Source organism: Haematobia irritans, chromosome 2 (genome assembly GCF_050003625.1).
Source record: "Haematobia irritans isolate KBUSLIRL chromosome 2, ASM5000362v1, whole genome shotgun sequence".
Classification (NCBI taxonomy): domain Eukaryota; kingdom Metazoa; phylum Arthropoda; class Insecta; order Diptera; family Muscidae; genus Haematobia; species Haematobia irritans.
This window is the reverse complement of record NC_134398.1, coordinates 210,343,158-210,361,884: the sequence shown is the minus strand read 5'-3', so window position 1 is coordinate 210,361,884 and position 18,727 is coordinate 210,343,158.

The window sequence follows — 18,727 nt, the reverse complement described above, 5'->3', positions numbered from 1 at the left end:
ATACCAACACCATATACCAAATTTCAGCCAGATCGGATGAAATATGCTTCTGTTAGAGGCTCCACAAACCAAATCTGAGGGTCCCTTTATATGGGGGCTATACGTAAAAGTGGACCGATATGGCCCATTTTCAATACCATCCGACCTACATCGATAACAACTACTTGTGCCAAGATTCATGTCGATAGCTTGTTTCGTTCGGAAGTTAGCGTGATTTCAACAGACGGACGGACGGACGGACATGCTTAGATCGACTCAGAATTTCACCACGACCCAGAATATATATACTTTATGGGGTCTTAGAGCAATATTTCGATGTGTTACAAACGGAATGACAAAGTTAATATACCTCCATCCTATGATGGAGGGTATAAAAAGTGGTGCAGGGTATAATATAGTCGGCCCCACCCGACTTTAGACTTTCCTTACTTGCTTTTTTTGCTGGAAAGCTGGTAATGCTAAAGTGGCAGCTCGAATTATTTTCAGGCTCACTTAGGCTATTCAGTCCATAGGGATATGCTGGTAGAAGAACTGCAAGTTTTAAAGCAAATCAAGGTGAAACGAAGGCCTCTGGGTTCATATCTGTTCATATATATGGAATCTATATTTAACTCTTTACCAATTTCTAACAAAATCTATTGATATCGATTCTGACGTTATACACACATAAGGGCTAAGTTTGAAGTCGATTGGTTTATAATTTAGACTTAGACTTTATTTATGAAAATGTGATCACAGACAGGCGTACTTTGCTTAGTCGATTCAGGAAGTGGTCCTTAGCATATTTGCCAAAGACACTATGTGCCTATCTCATCTCCTTCTGGGTGTTGTAAACACCAAGTTATAATACACTTTTCCAGACACTTGTGGATTTTTACGACATAAAATGCAAGCCAAACAATTTTGTTTATTTTTTTATACCATAAAAATGTTGTAAGTTTAACTTTAAACGACACCACTGTCATCCATTTATAACTGTTATTAAATTTAAGTGTGGGTGTTTATGAAATTGTTGATTTTCCTTCTCTACTCTGGATTTTAATGTGAAGTAGATGTGTTTGGTTTCCTTAGTGTGGCCTACATAAGAAAAAAAAAAAAAAACATCGAAACAGAAAATCCTGGCATAATTTTAATGTTTATTTGGTCTTGCCACATTTTTATATATGTCTGTCTGTGTATGTGATTCTTTATATGAAGGCAGGAGAGTATGGTGTATATGTATGTGTTTGCGATGTCTGTGTCCTTACCATTTAGACTTGAACAACATTTCAGTGATTCATGATGCGTTATTAAAGCCATATGCGTACACTGGCCAAGTAAAGTAAAGAATGTTTTGATGGTGTCCTTAACATAATTGACGTTGGACGTTGGTAATGCAATTTAGTCATCCTTTTCATTCCTACATTCCACACAAAACACCTTCCATCATCCCAAAAACATCCATTGAGTGTGACTTCCGGTGTGTAATGACTTTTAGAAAATCAAGGAAGAAAGGAAAGGTCCAAGTGACCTAGTGTGGTCAACATAAAACTCTAATCTCCGTTCAAATGTGCTTGACATAGGCTGGATGGGTAATGGGAGGCGGGGGGATTTGGTCTTGGAATGTTTGGAAGGGTGTGAGATAATGGCTTCTGCATATGTCGCCACCCATCTCATGATAATTAAATGAAATATGTGCAGGTATTTCATGGAAACATAGTGAGACTTTCGATTTTCTTTCAGTAGAATGAGAAATGGAAATCGTGACTCATTTAGTGTGGTAATATATCAAGGTTTCCTTTTTTTGTTCTCCTTGCCTTTTATTTTACTGGCGGTTTTTGCTTTTAGTAAATCTTTTCAGACAAATTATGATAAAAAGAAAATAATTGAGTTTTGTGGGCGATTATATTATCATAAGTTCATTAGAATGTGACAAATGGAATATTAAGCCTATACATAATGGAAAATTCTGAAATTGAAAACAAAATGGAAATGATCTCTGCACTGAACAAAAGCATGTCCGGTTCTACAGGTTTTGACTTTGCACTAATGATTTTGGTATTGGATTCTGAGCCAGAGAAGCGGAAAATTAAAGTAAGGACACATTTACGATACAACTCTCTTTTAAATTTGATTTTTGCGTATTTGATTCGTGTTAACGAAATACAAACTTTAGACTCGACTTCAAGTAGAAATTAAGATATATCTCCACTAAAAAATAAAGTGTAAAAAAATATCTCTTATTTTGTAAGCAAAAGCTTTAAAATTAAGATACAAAACGTAAAAAAAAACAAGCAAGTAAAGTAGAAAGTCGGGCGGGGCCGACTATATCATACCCTAAACCACCATTACAGAATTAGTAATCATAGGCATTTGTGGGGTAACATATAGGTCTGGAGATAAACCGCAGTTGCATATTTAAGAAAATTAATGGGTACATGTCTATGGGTGCTTTGTGTCAATCTGACTATTGCTCATAGTCAATGTTGCCAGGGAAAATGTTCGGTTTACCCTACAAGGACAAAAAAAGTTCCCTACTTTCCCATACATTCACAAACAATTTTCCCTACTATATTTTTCGTTAAATTTAAAAAAAATTACAAAACAAAAATGGTTCTAAGTACTTTATTATCTTAAAACATGAATATGCAACGTATATAAGAATATAAATTTGTATTACCACCACGGTTGCCACAGTTGGTAGAATTCTACCCAAATTAGTAATCTTTTTTGTTACATCTCTATAAAAATAAAATTTTGGAAAAAGTTTCTATAAACAAATTTTTGTGAGAAATTTTTCTATAGAAATAAAATTTTGACAATAAATTCTATAGAAATAAAATTTTGAGAAAAATTTCACAGAAATAACATTTTGAGAAAATTTTTTATAGAAATAATATTTTGAAAAAAATTTCTATAGAAATACAATTTCGACAAAATGTTCTATAAAAATAAAATGTTGACAAAATATTTTACTGGAATAAAGTTTACCACACATTGTTAAAGATAAAGCCTTCCCGGCTTCTAATTTCCTCCTCTAGAGCCACCAAAATGTAAAAATTATTACAAATTGTGTTGAGTGAAAATTCCCTACATTGTGGTCCTAGCTAGGTGCTTATAAGACGCTAAATATTAGAAAAACCCTACATATAGGGAATTTCCCCTACTTCTAGCAACACTGGCTGTGCTGATATTGCTCCTACGGAGTTAGTATGCCACTAATATTGAGTCCATTATTAAAAAAGAGAAAATCGTTAAATTAGTGTGGGTAATAAGAACAAATTTGTAAAAATCGAGCAATATTCTTATGTAAGAGCTACAAGTACGTATAAGTACGATCGGCTAGTACATCAAAATTTGAAATTTGAGTAACATTGGTTAATAAATAAGAGTACTATGGCCAAATTTCGGAAAATCGAGCGATACATATATATGGAAGCTATATCTACATCTGAACCAATTTGCATACTATTTTGCGGGTTTGATTAATACCACGAAAGGTTACCTTGTGCAAGATTTGAGTAAGATCAGTTAAGAAATGAGGCCTGTATGGTCAAACATAAAGTTATTAGGGGCGAATTTTTCAAAATCGGGCGATACATATATGGGAGCTATAACTACATCTGAACCGACTTCGATGAAATTTTGCACATATAGTTAGTACTATAGAGGACTGAATCTAGCCAACTTTTAGTAAGATCGGTTAATAAATAAGGGTTCTATGGCCAAATTTAGAAAAATCGGGTGGTACATATATATGGGAGCTATAGCTAAATCTGAACCGATTTCGATGAAATTTTGCACATATAGTTAGTACTATAGAGGACTGAATCTAGCCAACTTTTAGTAAGATCGGTTGATAAATAAGGGTTTTATGGCCAAATTTAGAAAAATCGGGCGGAACATATATATGGGAGCTATAGCTAAATCTGAACCGATTTCGATGATTTTTTGCACATATAGTTAGTGCTATAGAAGATTATATTTAGCCAACTTTGAGTAAGATCGGTTGATAAATAAAGGTTTTGTGGCCAAATTTGGGAAAAACGGGCGATACATATATATATGAGAGCTATATCTAAATCTGAACCGATTTGAATGAAATTTTGCAGACTTGAAGGGCGATGGAAAAGATTACCTTTTGCCAAATTTGGTGGCGATCCGTTTGAAAAAACGCGCAACGTGAACCTATTTGTCGAAATCGGGCGATACATATATATGGGAGCTATATCTAAATATGATCCGATTTCGATGATTTTTTGCACATATAGTTAGTGCTATAGAAGATTATATTTAGCCAACTTTGAGTAAGATCGGTTGATAAATAAAGGTTTTGTGGCCAAATTTGGGAAAAACGGGCGATACATATATATATATATATGAGAGCTATATCTAAATCTGAACCGATTTGAATGAAATTTTGCAGACTTGAAGGGCGATGGAAAAGATTACCTTTTGCCAAATTTGGTGGCGATCCGTTTGAAAAAACGCGCAACGTGAACCTATTTGTCGAAATCGGGCGATACATATATATGGGAGCTATATCTAAATTTGATCCGATTTCTTCCAAATTCAATAGCGTTCGTCCTTGTGCCCAAAAAACGCCCTGTACCAAATTTCATCAAAATCGGTTAATAATTGCGACCGGAATCCTGTGAACAACAAATACATGGACAGACGGACGGACGGAAGGACACCAAGCGCTAGATCGACTCAGGAGGTGATTCTAAGTCGATCGGTATATATTTTATGGGGTCTAAAATCAATATTTCTGGTAGGCACATTTTTTGGCCGATCAAACTTATTATACCCTGACCACTATGTGGTTTAGGGTATAATGAAAGACGACTTAATTTATTTTGAAGAATTTTTCTAAATTATTAAAGCCAATTATGAAGGCCAAGGCAGGTGGTTCTCAAGGACAAGAACTCTCCCAACACGCCAGAGCTCCGCCCAATTGAGAAATACTGGGCTATTGTCAAGCGGAACTTAAGGAAGACCAAAAAATCTGCTAAGGACGAGCAGCAGTTCAAGGCAAACTGGCTTTCTGCGGCGAAGAAGGTGGACAAGGTGGCTGTACAAAATCTGATGGCAGGTGTCAAGCGTGAGGCGCGGCAATTTGGATTTGGAAAAGCGAAAGCCTAACTGAATATTTTTCCTGAATTTTATACTAATTGAACTTTAAAAAGAAATTTAATTTGATTTTTTAAATAAACGATTTCACCGATTTACACGCGTTTTCCCTTGACCTTTATAGTTCTTTTTAATGAGAATTTCGAATTAAAATTGTTTTGAAGTCCGAGAGTAACTCTATTTTTTCGTTACAAGAAAAATAAATTCTTGCGATTTCCGATTCCGAATATCGGAACATTTAAAAAAAAAGTTTCCATTACTTTAATTATTTTTTGGGTACATTACTTTATATCAGACATAAATATAACTTTTATCTATGCTAAGCAAAAAACGCATTTGTATTTGAAGGACAAGAACTCCTAGGCCTAACAATATATATATATTTTTCTCAGTGCATACAAAAACTGTATCATCTTATTTCTATTCACAGTTCTTGACACATTTCCATATGTCAATTCCTTCAAACAATGATTTCCTGTCATTGCTTTGCATCAATCAGAAAACATCACAATCTTGATTAAGAAGAAAAATTCTTGACACATTAACCCATTCACACATTTTAGGTATTTTTCAATAGGAGAAAGAAATACAGATGCCACATAGAAATTGGTTGCTTCCATTGTTTTCGAATTCTATGGTATGGTATTATACTTCACATTGGTAATTGGAGGTATTGTCAATGGAAAGCTGTTCTAATAACTCAAAAGTAAGGAAATTACCCTACACTAATAATAACTTGTGAACTAAAATTCACGAAACCATGAAACAACATTTACGAAAAGTAACACACATTCAAGATTATACGAACATGCATTTGATTTGAAATAACTTTCTTATTGCGATTTTCCATTGTATATTTTTTTTTTGTCAAAGGCTCCATGCTATAATTCTCCTGTTTTTGAAAAACTAAATTCTTTTTGTTGCTTAGAAATATCTTTTGTCTTTAAATCCCTGAGCTTAGATGCTTAAAGAAAATACAAATAAATTTTCTAGTTGGGTTTTTTTTGTTTTTCGTTCGTGATACTTGTTCTTCTTGGGAATTTTCGTTTAAAGACTTTCTGTTTGGTAGCTTTGAAAAATAAGTTAATCTTTTCTAAGTCTTGTATCAAAAGGGGTTAGTTTATGTTCATCAAGTGTTTTGTTTAAGTGTTCTTTCTTTAATTTTCCTTTGGCTCCCGTAAAAAAAAAGTTTAAGTTTTGTGATTTGGAGACACAAGACCTGCAGCTTTTCTTCTAACAAAGGATAAATAAATTAAAACAAATGTTCATTATTATTAAATTCTAAAGATATCTATAATAATTTAATGATTACAGAAATTTTCGTCGATTTATTAGTTTACAATTCCACTTTCAGTTAACTGGAATGAAAGTACGTTAAAAAAGAAACTAGAAACAAGTATCTACGGCCGTAAGTTCGGCAAGGCCGAAGAAACTTCTACTGAAGACTGTCATCCACAATCGAATTACTGGGGTAACACTTGCCGATGGCAAGGTATCTTAAAACTTCCTAACACCGTAATATATACCACATAGTCCATACGTGGTATATATACGTAGTATATATACGTGCTATTAAGTTTAAAGTTTCTACAGAAATAAAATTTTGACAAAATAAAATTTTGACAACATTTTCTATAAAAGAAAAATTTGGAAAAAAATTTCTATAGAAATAACATTTTGACAAAATTTTCTATAGACATAAAATTTTGACAACATTTTCTATAGAAATAAAATTTTGACAAAATCTTCTATAGAAATAATATTTTGACAATGTTTTCTATAAAAATAAAATTTTGGTAGATTTTTTTTTTGGCTCGAGTGGCAACCATGAATATGAACCAATATGGACCAATTTTTGTGTGATTGGGGATCGGCTATATATAACTATAGACCGATATGGACCAATTTTGGCATGTATATTAGCGGCTTCTCATCCAAGAGGCTCCGGAGATCAAATCTGGGGAACGAATTATATGGGGGCTATATATAATTATGGACCGATATGGACCAATTCTTGCGTGTTTGTTATAGACCACATTCTAACACCATGTTCCAAATTTCAACCGGATCGGATGAATTTTGCTCCTCCAATAGGCTTCGGAGGACAAATCTGGGAATCGATTTATATGGGGGCTATATATAATTATGAACCGATATGGACCAATTTTTGCATGGTCATTAGAGCACATATACCAACACCATGTACCAAATTTCAGCGGAATCGGATGCAATTTTCGTTTTTTAGAGGCTCCGGAGGTCAAATCTGGGGATCGGTTTATATGGAGGCTATATATACTTATGGGCCGATGTGGACCAATTTTTGCATGGTTATTAGAGAACATATACCAAAACCATGTACCAAATTTCAGCCGGATCGGATGAAATTTGCTTCTCTTAGAGGCTCCGCAAGCCAAATCGGGGATCGGTTTATATGGGAGCTATATATAATTATGGACCGATGTGGACCAATTTTTGCATGGTTGTTAGAGACCATACACTAACACCACGTACCAAATTTCAGCCGGATCGGATGAAATTTGCTTCTCTTAGAGCAACAGCAAGCATTTTTTTTCTAAAGAAAGTTATCGCAAAATTTTATTTCTTTTTTGTAGATAATTTTATATCTATACAAATTTTTTAAAGCTTATTTCTGTACAAAATTTTATTTCTATGAAATTTTTGTTCAAATTTTATTTCTATTATTTATTTCTACAGAAAAATTTTGTCCAAATTTTTAAAATTTGACAAAAATGGTCCAAATTACCATTTACCAAATTGGACCAAATTTAAAATTTAATAATTTTTTGGACCATATTTGGTCCGATTGGAACAAAATGGCAACCCTGGGCCTTACCAATGGACCGATAAAAACTAAATCATTTTGTGAGTCTAACATGTCAGTATCCCAGCAAAAAATACTTCAGCAGTTAGAGTTTAGTTGCGCTTGTTGGTATACAAAAAAGTAGGCAGTACATCCACACTGCATGAATTGGTGGCAATAACGTAAACGAGTAATCAAAATAGTTTATGATCATTCGTTTACGTTATTGCAACCAATTGATGCAATATAGATGCATGAAAGGTAGCGCTGTTTTACTTTACGCCAACAATGCTATACTCAAGATTACCCAGGAAAAACGGCGCACTATTTCAGCAGGATTGTAAGGGAGAGAGGCAGTACCAACTGCTTACAAAACAACTAAACTATTACTGCTGAAGTATTTTTTGCTGGGTATATATAACTTCTGAGCAATTTTTCTATTAAAATGAGCAATTATATCAGCGCTCTGTAGAAGCTGCTCTAAATCGGGATATCGCCAACAAAAATCAAGGATGATTCAGTTGTTTTGTAAGCTGTTGGTACTGCCTTTCTCCCTTACAATCCTGCTGAAATAGTGCTCCATTTATTTTCAATTTGATCGGTCTAATGGGGGCTATGCCAAAAACATGGAGGGATATACACAATATTCAGCACATCTATTGTAGTTCTAGAATCCAGACCCAAAATCGGAGGGCCAGTTTATAAGTGGGTTATATCAAAAAATGTACCGATACACAATATATTCGGCACACACCTTTATGGTCCTAGAATACATCTAGATTCCCAATTTCAGGCATAATTGTTAAAAACAAAGGAATCTAGAAGCCCAAGAAGTAAAATCGGGAGACCGGTCTATATGGAGGGTATATCAAAACATGGTCCGATACTGACCATTTTCGGCACACCCCTTTATGGTCCTATAATACCTCTAGATTTGCAATTTCAGCCATATTGGATAAAAACTACGGATTCTAGAAGCCAAAGAAGTAAAATCGGGAGATCGGTCTATACGGGGGCTATATCAAAACATGGTTCGATAATCACAGTTTTCGGCACACCTCAGGCATATTGAATAAAAACTACGGATTCTATAAGCCAAAGAAGTAAAATCGGGAGATCGGTCTATATGGGAGCTAAAACATGTTCCGATAATAACCATTTTCGGCACACCTTTTTAATGTCCAATAATACCTCAAGATTTCCAATTTCAGGCGAATTGGATAAAAACTACGGTCTCTATGAGCCCAAGACCCCAAATCGGGCGATCGGTTTATATGGGAGCTATATCAAAACCTGGACCGATATAGCCCATCTTCGGACTTGGCCTGTGTGCAGACAAAAGACGATTCTGTGCCAAATTTCAGGACGATAGCTCCATTATTGAAGACTGTAGCATGATTACAATAGACAGACGGACAGACGGATATGCTTATATCGTCTTAGAATTTCTCCCTGATCAAGAGTACGTATATAATTCAGTTTGACAAAATTGTCTATAGAAATAAAATTTTGACAAAATTTTCTATAGAAATAAAATTTTGACCCAATTTTCTATAGAAATAAAATTTGACCAAATATTCTATAGATATAAAATTTTGACAAAATTTTCTATAGAAATAAAATTTGGACAACATTTTCTATAGAAATAAAATTTGGACAAAATTTTCTATAGTAAAAAAATGTTGACAAAATTTTTTATAGATATAAAATTTTGACAAAATTTCTATAGAAATAAAATTTGGGCAAAATTTCCTATAGAAATAAAATTTGGACAAAATTTTCTATAGTACAAAAATGTTGACAAAATTTTCTATAGAAATAAAATTTTGACAAAATTTTCTATGGAAATGAAATCTTGACAAAATTTTCTATAGTAATAAAATTTTGACTAAATTTTCTATAGAAATAAAATTTGGGCAAAATTTCCTATAGAAATAAAATTTGGACAAAATTTTCTATAGTACAAAAATGTTGACAAAATTTTCTATAGAAATAAAATTTTGACAAAATTTTCTATGGAAATGAAATCTTGACAAAATTTTCTATAGTAATAAAATTTTGACTAAATTTTCTATAGAAATAAAATTTTGGTAGATTATTTTTGGGGATCGGCTATATATAACTATAGAACGACAAAATTCTCTATGGAAATAAAATCTTGACAAAATTTTCTATAGTAATAAAATTTTGGTAGATTATTTTTGGGGATCGGTTATATATAACTATAGACCGATATAACCTAACCTAAATTACCCCGTAAGGAGTAACTTACAATTGAAAAGACGTTGTTAAAAAGTTTCAAGATGCCTTGCCATCGGCAAGTGTTACCGCAACCCAAGTAATTCGATTGTGGATGGCAGTCTTTAGTACAAGTTTCTATGCAATCCATGGAGGCGGGTACATAAGATTCGGCCTGGCCGAACTTACGGCCGTATATACTTGTTTGTTTTCAAATTACTGAGCATCATAGTGAAATTATTAGGGTTTGCCTTTAGTATTAAAGCAAATCCTAAAAAAATGCGCAGTTATTAAATCTACTAAGAAAGTTATATTTTATTCGAGAAATTCTTAAATGACAAAAAAAATTCATAAATATTTTCAAGGCTAGATCAAGGGAAAAGTAAATCAAGCGAAACAAGTAAATATGTTTAAAATTTTTTTTTTTTCAACAACAATATCAAGCTATATGTATTAAAAAAAAAAAAACAAAAACAAAACATACAAAACAACAATAACTAGAAAAACAACTCGATATAGACAAATATGGAAGGGCGATAGAAGGGAGATGAATAGCAAAACCTTTGGCCCAAAACGACAAAGCACATTCAAGCATTAATGTAAAAATTCACGGAGCATTTGCTCCAGATAGAAGAAAATTTAAAGCAAACCTCACTTTCAATTCCGTCCATACACATTGGTCAGAAGGCAAAAACAAAAAAAATATATATCAAAATAGCCTCAAATGTGCTGACAGCACTTGGTCAACCTCAAGTCAGTTTGGTTCAAGACAAACACATGACCCCCCTCCCACCCAACAACCAATACACCATTCCTTTACATAGCCTGTAAAAAACCAACAAACCCAAAATACCATAAACTAATTGAATATTTTGATGGCATTATCTCTACCCCATGTATGAACAAATTTTCTTCTATGAAGAAGAAAACCCAGATGATGATTCAAGGACTACGGCTGGTATTCATATGCCGGTCATTTCAGATTTCACTAGGCTATGTGAATTTTTCTCTTTTTGCCCTTCCTCCCAAGACTGGGACTTGTTTTCTTTTGCTACGTTTTTGGTTGTTGGTGGTTGTTAAAATAAAATGTTATGACTTGAATAGAGGGATTTAAAATGGTGTTGTACTCAAGTAAGGAGTATTGAGGAAAAATTAGCATGGCTTATATTTTAGTAATGCCGGAGGCTTGTTATTCGGTACAAAATATTATTCATATAATTTCAAGTGTCTGAAAATACCTTAAGGGGTATTAAATGTAGGCCGTAAAATTAGTAAACAAGTGCTAGAAAAAAATCTATTTTTCTATTTATGAACAAAGAAATCAAAAGGAAAAATTAAAATGGCTTCAAAGTCGTTTAATTTAAATATGAAAATTTGGTTTTATCTATACTTCTCTAGATTTTGTCTACACTGAAAAAATAGAATATAACACTACACTGAAAATAAATATAACAAGCCAGGGCAATCTAAAGTCGGGCGGGTATATTATACCACCAACAACATTTTGATACCATCTTAACACCTTCAATTGTTGTGGGAGCTATATTAAGGTTTATATTCCCATATACAAATATTTAAATATGAAGCGATTTGGACAAATATTTTTTAACTGAAAAAAATAGAATATAAGACTACACTGAAAATAAATATAACAAGTAAGGAAAGTCTAAAGTCAGGCGAGGTCGCATATATTATACCAACAACAACATGTTGATACCATTTTAACACCTTCAAATGTTGTGGGAGCTATATAAAGGCTTATATTCCCATATACAAATATATAAATATGAGGCGATTTGGACAAATATTTTTTAACTTTGACAAAATCTCTAGACTCAAAATTTAAATTTTGCTAACCACAATGTTAGCACAAAACTAGTATATACGGCCATAAGTTCGGCCAGGCCGAATCTTGTGTACCCTCCACCATGGATTGCGTAGAAACTTCTACGAAAGACTGTCATCCACAATCGAATTAATTGTGTTGTGGTATCTTAAAACTTCTTAACATCATTTTCTAAATTGTGAGTTAATCCATCGTGGTATATATTAGACAAAAAAGGTATGTATAGGTAAGCCTACACACAATTACGAATCGATATGGACTTTTTGCACGATACGTTGAGAGCCAGAATTGAAATATGGGGTCGCTTATATTGGGGCTATATACAATTATGAACTTGATATGGACCAATTTGTGTGTGATTGGGGATCGATTTATCTGAGGGCTATATATAACTATAGACCGATATGGACCTAGTTAGGTATGGTTGTTAACGGCCATATACTAGCACAATATACCAAATTTCAACTGACTCGGATGAAATTTGCTCCTCCAAGAGGTTCCAAAACCAAATCTCGGGATCGGTTTATATGGGGGCTATATATGATTATGGACTGATATGGACCACTTTTGACATGGTTGTTAAATATCATATATCATACTACCACCACGTACCAAATTTCAACCAGATCGGATGAATTTTGCTTCTTCATAAGGCACCGGAGGTCAAATCTGGGGATCGGTTTATATGGGAGCTATATAAATATAATTATGGACTGATATGAACCAATTCCTGCATGGTTGTTGGATACAATTTTCTGACATCACATACCAAATTTCAACTGAATCGAATGAATTTTGCTCTTCCAAGGGGCTCCGGAGGTCAAATCTGGGGATCGGTTTATATGGGGCCTATATATAATTATGGACTGATTTCGACCAATTTTTGCATAGGTGTTTGAGGCCATATATTAACACCACGTACCAAATTTGAACTGAATCAGATGAATTGTGATCTTCGAAGAGGCTCCGGAGTTCAAATCTGGTGATCGGTTTATATGGCGGCTTATATAATTATGGACCGATGTTGGCCAATTTTTGCATGGTCATTAGAGACCATATACTTACACCATGTACCAAATTTCAGACGGATCGGATGAAATTTGCTTCTCTCAGAGGCTCCGCAAGCCAAATCGGGGTATAGGATTATATAGGGGCTATATATAATTATAGACCGATGTGGACCAATTTTTGCTTTGTTGTTAGAGACCATATACTAACACCATGTACCAAATTTCAGCCGGATCGGATGAAATTTGCTTCTCTTAGAGGATTCGCAAGCCAAATTTGGGGGTCCGTTTATATGGGGGCTATACGTAAAAAGGGACCGATATGGCCCATTTGCAATATCATCCGACCTACATCAATAACAACTACTTGTGCCAAGTTATAAGTCGATAGCTTGTTCCGTTCGGAAGTTAGCGTGATTTCAATAGACGGACGGATTTCAATAGAATATATATATACTTTATGGGGTCTTAGAGCAATATTTCGATGTGTTACAAACTGAATGACAAAGTTAATATACCGTCCATCCTATGGTGGAGGGTATAAAAAATAAGTATATACGGCCGTAAGTTGGGCCAGGCTCAATCTTATGTACCCTGAACCATGGGTTGCGTAGAAACTTCTACTAAAGACTGTCATCCACAATCGATCAATTGGGTTGCGGTAAAACTTGCCGATGGCAAGGTATCTTAAAACTTCTTAACACCGTCGTCCAAATTGTAAGTTAGTCCATACGGGATATATACTAAACAAAAAAATATAGATTAAATACGTATATAATGCAGTTTGACAAAATTTTCTATAGAAATAAAATTTTGACAAAATTTTCTATAGAAATAAAATTTTAACAAATATTTCTATAGAAATAAAATTTTGACAAAATTTTCTATAGAAATAAAATTTTGACAAAATTTTCTATAGAAATAAAATTTTTACAAAATTTTCTATAGAAATAAAATTTTTACAAAATTTTCTATAGAAATAAAATTTTGACAAAATCTTCTATAGAAATAAAATTTTGACGAAATTTTCTATAGAAATAAAATTTTGACAAAATTTTCTATAGAAATAAAATTTTGACAATAAAAATTTGGCAGATTATGTTTGGATCGAGTGGCAACCATGATTGGTCCCATATGGACCAATTTTGTCATGGTTGTTAGCGCCCATATACTAGCGCAATGTACCACATTTCACCCGAAGCGGATGAATTATGCTCCTCCAAGAGGTTCCAGAGGTCAAGTTTATATGGGGCTATATATAATTATGGACCGGTATGGACCAATGTTTGCATGGTTAGTAGAGACCATATACTGACACGACGTACCAAACGGATCGGATGAATTTTGCTCCTCCAAGAGACTCCGGAGTTCACCACCACGTACCAAATTTCAACCAGATTGGATGAAATTTATTTCTCTAAGAAGCCCCGCAGTCCAAATCTGGGACTATACGTAAAAGTGGCCCGATATGGCTCATTTGCAATACCATCTGACCTACATCAATAACAACTACTTGTGCCAAGTTTCAAGTCGATAGCTTGTTTCGTTCGGAAGTTAGCGTGATTTCAACAGACGGACGGACGGAGATGCTTAGATCGACTCACAATTTCACCACGACCCAGAATATATATACTTTATGGGGTCTTAGAGCAATATTTCTAATTGTTACATACGGAAAGTTAATATACCCCCACTCTATGCACGCACAGAAAAACCATGTTTGGACATGGTTGCCGCATCCATTTAATGCTTATCTAGAGCATGTAATTGCCGCGAAAACCATGTATTTAGTCTTTGTAAAAATAGTTTTCGAGCGGAGAAAAATGTATGGTGGCAATAAGCATTTCAATGGTTCTCAAATACCGCAAACATGTTCTATCATTTAAATGATAGAATTTGAGACCATTAAATGGTCGGGAAAATCATGTACCTGACCATTCATTTTTTTTACTTTTTTACAGGGAAAAAAGTATTTTTATAGGTTAAGTATAGACATGTCTAGAACCATTACATGGCCATAAAGACCATTTAATTTTTTAACTTGTTTGCAGCGAAAAGAATTTTATAAAAACATTGAGCAGGTACACACGATTTTCATTTTGCGCGTCAGTCGTGTGTTGATTGTTTCTTGGAATGGACGGAGAATACGGATTTATTGTGTTTTGTGTTAATTTATTTATTCAGAACTGGCACGTGGTTTTATGTGAACACAAAAAAGGAAAGTGTAATTGAAAAAATGTACCTGTTTTATTGTTCTGCATTTTGCTATATGGTATAATTTATTTTTATTTGCAGTTACATGATGTCTGCGTTTGTACATTTGATGAGCTCGATGTAAATATGGAATAATTACTTATTGTTGAAATTGAAATAAAATAGAGTGTGTAAAAATATATGATGTTTGCTTGAACGGCATTATAAATACAAATAAACAATGAATTAGTTTATAAATAAATAAAAACAAACAAATAAAATTAATTTTGTGTTTTCTTTTCTCAAGTGGCGTCCTTTTTTCGACGATGAAAAAAGTTTTTTCATAAAGATCAAAACATTTTAGGTTGTGACCATGTTCTTTTAACTAGGAGAAAAACATTTTTAATGAATACCATAACATTTTAAATGGTGACCATTGTCTTTTCATTCAAACAAAATTCTTTTTATCAATATAATAACATTTTAGATGAGGACAATTACATTTTTCTTAGAACCATGTTCACTGAGCCAACATGGTTGCAGGTTAAAATGTTACATGGTCGCCGCAAAAATAGCTCCTATCATATTATTTTGCTCTTCGAATATGATTGTGACAATCATGTTTCTTCTCTGCGTGTGGTAGAGGGTATAATATTGGAAATATTTAAATTGCATAAAATTTCTCAAGCCTGCATTTATGATTTATTGATTGATACATACAAATTAGAGTATTGGTTAATTTGAATCATTTTTGCGAGTTTTCGATTTAGCAGTGATGAATTTAAAAGGAAAATGTGGTAATTTTGGTCATATTTGCTAAAATCGGAAGACCATATGTATGGGGCTTTGCTTTAACGAAAATTTGTCGTATTACAAAGACATACGATTTTAATGGAGGGACGCCAATTTCCCAAATTGTTGTCTTAATTTTTATGAAAAAAAAATATAAGCAAATATTATGTAAATTGCACATCCTAAAATTGAGATTGCGTAATTAAACCCTGCTCCACACAGTGGAACAGGGTATTATAATTTAGTGCATATGTTTGCAACACCCAGAAGGAGAAGAGATAGACACATGGTATTTTTGGCAATAATGCTCAGGGTGGGCTCCTGAGTCGATATAGCCATGTCCGTCTGTCCGTGAACACATTTTTGTAATCAAAGTCTAGGTCGCAGTTTTAGTCCAATCGACTTACACTCATACATAAGCGTAGGAAGGCCTCTGGGGAGGGGGCTTAGACCCCCCCAGAAAAAATTTATCCCCCCCAGAATTTGGAAACCTATTTACGATTTTACATTTTTATAAAAATTAAACAACCACACAAAGTTCCGCTAAAGACTTTCATGCACAATCGAATTATTTGGGTTGTGGTAGCAGTTGCCGATGGCAATGTTTGAAGTCTGATATTTATGAAATAGAGCTGTGATTGAACTTATGGTTTAGTTGAATAACTAACAGCCTGTTTCTGTATGTCGAACGAGTTGAATCGATCGACTGAAATGCATAGAAACAGCTGTTTTTTGGTTATAAATTCAGCTGTTTGTTTCCATTTTAGTTGATCCACAGAGCTCATTCGACATACATAAACAGGCTGTAAAGCTACTTTATTATATTGTTTAGTCTGGTTTAGTCATCTTAATTATAAATAGTAATTGGTATTAAAACTATTCTTTCATAAATTAAATGTTCTGAAAATGTTCTTTTTGGGTACGGAAGTGGTGCAAAATTGGCGGAGAAGCGATGAATGTAATATTTAGGAACTCTTCATAGAACGAATGTCCACCGTTTCAACAGCCGTTGCAATAAATTTGCATCACTTCCTACGGTGTGATCCATATCGTTGTGTGATATTTTCCCAAATAAATAATTTTTATTTGATTTTTGGTCGAACTTTTGTTAGAATTATAGAAATATTTATAAAGACCTCGAGCTTCAAGAAACATTAATTTATAATAATTTTTATATTTTTTTATGATTTTTAATGCATTCTAACGCTTGTTTGAATATTTTCAATAATTATCGATTTTTCTATAATGGATTTAGCATTTTTGTGGCAAAATTTGAATAATTTTTACCATTTTATTTATTCTTACTCTTTTTTTAAACTATTTGAAAAAAGAAAACAAAAATTACGCATTAAAATATGAAAAAACTGAAGTAAAAAACTTCCTGTGCAGTTAATATAATTAACTTCCTTGTGAGGACATTTTTGGAAGTGCTTTTAAAGTTGTGCCTTTAAAACAAATCCCATTTTTTTTTTGCTGGAAAAAGTGTGGAACTACTTTTAGTTGCTTTATTATTATTTATTATTTTGATGTCTATTTTTGTATTCTTTTTTATGAAATAAAACAATAATTGAACCTATAAGTTCAGTCTATACATTTTTTTTTATTTTAGCTAGGGGGGCTATAGCCCCCCTAGGAAAATTGTCTAGCTACGCTAATGCACTCATATGACCACATAGGCCAATTTTTAACTCCGATTTAGTTGAAATTTTGCACAGGGACTAGAATTAGCATTGTAGCTATGCGTGCCAATTTTGGTTGAAATCGGCTCAGATTTAGATATAGCTCCCATATATATGTTTTTCTGATTTCGACAAAAATGGTCAAAATACCAACATTTTCCTTGTAAAATCGCCACTGCTTAGTCGAAAAGTTGTAAAAATGACTCTAATTGTCCTAAACTTCTAATACATATATATCGAGTGATAAATCATAAACATTTGCGAAGTTTCCTTAAAATTGCTTCAGATTTAAATGTTTCCCATATTTTTATACCCTCCACCATAGGATGGGGGGTATATTAACTTTGTCATTCCGTTTGTAACACATCGAAATATTGCTCTAAGACCCCATAAAGTATATATATTCTGGGTCGTGGTGAAATTCTGAGTCGATCTGAGCATGTCCGTCCGTCCGTCTGTTGAAATCACGCTAACTTCCGAACGAAACAAGCTATCGACTTAAAACTTGGCACAAGTAGTTGTTATTGATGTAGGTCTGATGGTATTGCAAATGGGCCATATCGGTCCACTATTACGTATAGCCCCCGTATAAACGGACCCCCAAATTTTGCTTGTGATTGCTCTAAGAGAAGCAAATTTCATCCGATCTGGCTGAAATTTGGTACATGGTGTTAGTATATGGTCTCTAACAACCATGCAAACATTGGTCCACATCGGTCCAGCCCCCATCTAAACCGATCCCCCGATTTGGCTTGCGAGGCCTCTAAGAGAAGCAAATGTCATCCGATCCGGCTGAAATGTGGTACATGGTGTTAGTATATGGTCTCTAACAACCATGCAAAAATTGGTCCACATCGGTCCATAATTATATATAGCCCCCATATAAGCCGATCACCAGACTTGACCTCCGGAGCCTCTTGGAAGACCAAAATTCATCTGATTCAGTTGAAATTTGGTACGTGGTGTTAATATATGGCCTCAAACTCCCATTCAAAAATTGGTGGAAATCGGTCCATAATTATATATAGGCCCCATATAA